The sequence below is a fragment of the Canis lupus genome, chromosome 25 (genome assembly GCF_011100685.1).
Source record: "Canis lupus familiaris isolate Mischka breed German Shepherd chromosome 25, alternate assembly UU_Cfam_GSD_1.0, whole genome shotgun sequence".
NCBI classification, from domain to species: domain Eukaryota; kingdom Metazoa; phylum Chordata; class Mammalia; order Carnivora; family Canidae; genus Canis; species Canis lupus.
Window position 1 is genome coordinate 9,126,872 of NC_049246.1, and position 5,106 is coordinate 9,131,977.

The window sequence follows — 5,106 nt, forward strand, 5'->3', positions numbered from 1 at the left end:
AGTCAGGTGAGCTAGGTGAATAATCTTCCCTGTCCTCCTTCTGGATATATCTAAATTACCTTGTTTGAATTTCAAAACCCTTCTGGGAGGAGAGGTGGGGCAGCTATTGTCATCTTCAGGTTCTGTGTGGGGACACAGGAGCAGAGGTAAGGCTCTGGAGACAGCCCATGCTGCAGGGAACACCCAGACAGGGACCAGAGCTGTGGGCCAGCATCTCCTATGACTTCAGTCTCCTTCCCCCAGCTATCAGGTCTGGATGACAGGTGCCATCCTCTCTAACAGCATCCATTTTACTGAAAGATGAGGCATTGCTCTAAAGCCTCCCGACCTGATGGTGAGTGAGAAAGCCCTAGGGGTGCTGCAGACAGTGAGCATTATAGATGGAGGGCTATGCATGGTGATCGGTGATCAGCCAAACTCTGGAAGACACTGGAATCCATCCGAGCACTGAGGGTGGGAGAGGAATTTGAAAAGCCAGGACAGAGGGAAGGGCATACTCCAAATGTGCAACCTGTAAGCCAAGACGTGGGGAAGGCAAGATTATGAGATGGCCCACCTTAGAGCCTGCAAGGAGATGGATTTGGCAAGCTGGGCAAGGCAAAGAGGAATGGAAAGAAGGAGCAAAAGGGAGAGGAGACAGCAAGAGAGAATATCCTGGGACGGGTGGGGTAGGAGGTAGTGGGGGGGGGGTGTCCATGCCACCAGCAGACATATCATAGGAGACATATGGTGTGTTGGGCTTTTGGTACCATAGTTTCAGGTTTCTTGACAAAGACTGACTAGTCATTCACCATGAGGCATTGCCCTCTTGGTGACTGTTTACCCGTCCCAGCACCCACTGCAATTAAGGTGACCATAATTAAGGTGACTTAATTAAGGTGACCACATAAGGTGACTGACTTCTGGAAAATGGGCAGAAGTGATCCACAGTACTTCCAGGTGTGATCCCCAAGTCCTCCTGTATGACCCCTCACTCAGTCGTCTTCCTTAACTTGCTGCCTGGATGCAGAGGGTTCAACACCCTAGGGGAGCCTGGGTCCTTGAATCACCACATGGAGGCCACACACCAAATGCATGCAGTGAACTGTTACGTGAGCAGGAAATAAATGTCTACTGTGAGAAGCCACCAAATTTGGCGGGGGGCGGGGGGTGCTTTTTGTTGCAGCAGCTTGCCTACACAATGCAGACTACGTTTCATCTGATCCTCTGAACATCTTATGTTTAGTTGAAATGTTCATCCTGGCTTTGTCTGTGGCTAGTTTTGGGTTTCACTGCTCTCAACCTGGAACCAAGCAGAATGACTGGATGCACCCTCAGAGAACATTTCTTGAGTGAATGAATAAATGTACCAACTTTGGAGGTCCATAGTGGTATTGTAGCCACAAAAGGGGAGTGTTGGAGCAGGGAAATAAGTATATCAGGGGGTGGCATAGTGAAGAAAATCTAAGAAAGGAGAAGAAAAAGCTAATCCAAGCCCCAAGCTAATCTTCAGAACATTTTCTCAGTTTATTATCTTACCCCATGGCAATAGGTACATAAAGAGGCTATGTCCTTGCTTAAAAATGTATTATTCCCCTTTTTTTGAAATTAAATTTAAACTTCAATATTTACCTTAACAGTTCACCTACAGAAGCCAAAGACAGAATGTTCATGCATCCCTGCAACACAGTTTAAAAAAGAAAAGAAAAATAAATTCCCTTCTGAAGTAAAGAGCCAACATATTCCATTTATTTCCCATGCTCTAATAAATAGCTTGTGCTCTCTTGGCAGAATCAATAAGCAATGTTTTCCCAGTTAAAAGGGAATAGATAATTCAGGCTTCTCTGTTTCTCCCTGAGCAGATGGGCTTTCATATTTAGCAAGTGGAACTGCCATAACCTTGAATGGGACACGAGTTTGGCCAGACTGCACTGTCCAAATGCCCAGCCCTAGGTCACAGGGGGAGCTCCCTGTCGCGTGTGACTGTGTGCACAGAGGACCTTGATCACTCCAGGACATTTTTCATAGTGACCTGCACTTGGAACAGCACTAGGGCCAGAGGAAAACATTGGTATTATAGCAGGTGTGTATAGTAGCAAAACTTGCCCTCTCTTGTATGAACTAACTGCTGCCAGTTTGTCCACGGGAGCTTGCTATCGTATTTTCTGGTATCAGCGTGGCTAAAGAATACCTCCATGAACAAGTAGCAGGCCCCGCACTAACCGCTTTGTATGCGTTGTCTCATTAAATCTTCCCAATAATCCTGTAGGGTAGACACTTTGATTCTCTCTTATGCAGCCTGAGGCAGAGGGAGTTTGAATGATGTACCCAGAGTACCAGAAGTCCTAAGTGGCATGGATGCTGGACTTGCTAAATTTCATGTGGTTTCTGAGCTCAGGTGAATCAGCAATGTGGAGTGCATGGTCTGTAATGTCATTGTTTTACTCTGTCTTGATACAAATCTCTAGAAATCTCTGGACTCTCACTGTGCTATTTTTTTAACCTTAGTATGACATACACCAAAAATTCTGTGGCATGTGTCTTACATAATACTTTCCCAGTGCATATTCTATTAATGGGAATTACATTCTCATCCTTGGGTTCTGTCACTTTCGATTATAGTGCCATTTAGAACCTCATTTTATTTCAAGAGACCACCGTATACTGTTTCCCTCTCCTCACATTTCCCCTAGTTTTCTCACACTGCACTCCCTCCTTAGAGCCCTGAAATCTGCTCCCTGTTCCTATGATGACATTTTTCTCATCACTGGTTCCATTTCTAATACATCGAATGGAACTTTTCTGGGCTCTCATCTTCCTTGAGTTCCCTGGATGTTCAGCTGCTAAGCAGCTCTTTCCTCTCAGGCATCCCTTCTCTTGCTGGTACCTTGTTCCTCTTGGCGACTTCCCTGCACCTGCTATGATTCCAAGCATGTATGCTTCACACATGCACTGTGCTAAATACTCCTGTGTTGGTTTCATTTTTTCCCCCAAAGGATTTAATGGCAAAGGTCATTTATTGTACTATTCAGTTTCTCTTCCATTGGGCCTAGCTAAGGGCTCATCAGATAATATTTAATTTAATTAACACTTATTCTGGCTTCCAGCTTCCAGACTTCAATGATACCGTGACCCCAATTAAGTTAAGCAGTTCATGAAACCAGTGGTCATATCAGGATTATTTGCCCGATAAATAACAGATCATAATCAGTACCAGTGACCAGTGACTGTGACATCCTGACAATAAACTGCTTCGCCCTGGGAGTGCCTTTTTTATTTTCTTTACCATTTCCTTTAGAAAGAAAGGAAACCAAGGTAAAAACAAAAAAACCACGAGAGCTCATTGCTAGTCTGAAATCATTTTGCTTCCAAGTCTTATCAAATCATCTCAGAGGCTTTGTTGACATTATCTGCTAACGACTGTAATCCATCTTTCCAAATGGAGAGAGGCACCAGGCGGCCAAACATCACCCTTTGTCCAGAGGGCTGAGGTCTGAGGTCACCTCCCGACTGTAGTGGCAAGCACGCGAGACCGGGCCAGCTGCCTGCGCGGGGCCTCTGGATGCATTTCTAAAGGGTGATATTTACAGTGTTGGATAGCCGGGCGCTGGGGAGCTTAATGGGATTCTTAATAAAGGCAGCTTTCATTAAGACAGGGAGCACAGGCAAGGTGCCCTTGCTTTTGAGGGAAGGACGACCCGGCACAAGACGGATGCTCCTCCTCGGTTTGGAAATCACGCGGGTCAAGTGCCTTGTCATGCATTAACAGCCTTTTTAAGTTCCTGGCAGATTGAGAGGAACGGCTTAGATAAATGAAGGAAGAGGAATCATGCGATCTGTCTTGGTAGTATAAACGCTGAGAGACACAGCAGCTGCATTTAAACAGAGCAATTTGCTAAATGAGTGGTTGGCTACTTTCCAGATGGCCAATGTGACACAGGGCTTGGATGAATCCTTTATTCAATCATGCATCTGTCTAGACTGAAACGGGAAAGGCCAGGTTCTAGCCCCTGCATCAGCTGCCCGCGGCCACAGCCACAGCCCCAGCAGCTCCGAACCCCTTACATAAAACATAGTTATGCCCGTGAGGCGGCTTGGCCAGAGACCAGCCGGGGAGGATGCAGCAGCAAGGCGTGCGGGAAGCCTCGAGAAAGCCAGCTCCTCCGCTGAAGGACGGCCAGCTCGGAACAGGGGCTGTCTCTGTGCACGTCCGCCTGCTGGATCGCTTCGCTGGCCTACCGGGGACACGCAGCCCGTTGATTTGAATAGGACAAAGTAGCTAAGCTCAGAAAGCAGAAATATTGGTTGTGTCCTACGTGTTTTCCTTTATGTGCACTTTTAAATCATTCCACACGCGTTCTGCCTTGATTCTTCTAGTTAGGTTGTAAAATCCCCAAGGCAGATGAAAGAAGCTATTCTTAGCTTTTACCCACGACCCCACTCTCCTGCCCTTTCTCTTTGCCTCTGACACTTCATTCAGTCCCAACTCGAGCACCTCTTTAGAGATGCTATCTCAGAGATATTGGCTTGGGGTGGGGGGCAGAGGGGTAGACCAGATGATCACTCCATTCTGGGGCTTCTGGGGCTGGGATACATGTTGATGGACCAATGCAAAGTAGGTCAGGTAAAGTGGAGCCACTCGATGGGCAGCCTGCCCAACTTTAATAAAATAGGCAGTCATGGGACTTCCCATTGGGCTGTAATGGGGACTTATAGGAAGGCAGCTCCACTGACCTATTTCTCTCTGGCAAGTTATCCCCCAAGCCTATTTAATTTTTATTATTGTATTGAAAGTTTCCACCGTGAGAGTTTCACTGCATTCTTTAGCAGGCTACTGAGTCTCATGGCTGGAAGTTCGGACCACTTAGTAAACAAGTCCCCCCACCCTCAGCTCCACCCCCACCCCTCTGGGCCTCCACCCTGCACGGCAGCTTCGGCTTAACTTCTGACTCAGGAGGAAAAGTTTAACCTGGTGATTCACCAACAGCACTTCCTGTGATTGAGGAAAACTACTGTCTGCTTAGGAAAAACTCTGAAGCACTTCATTTCCTGCTGTTTCTGAGCTACACAGGGTGGAAAAATTTGAGTTCTGCTCTATGCTGATCCACGAAGACTTTCTCACCACCA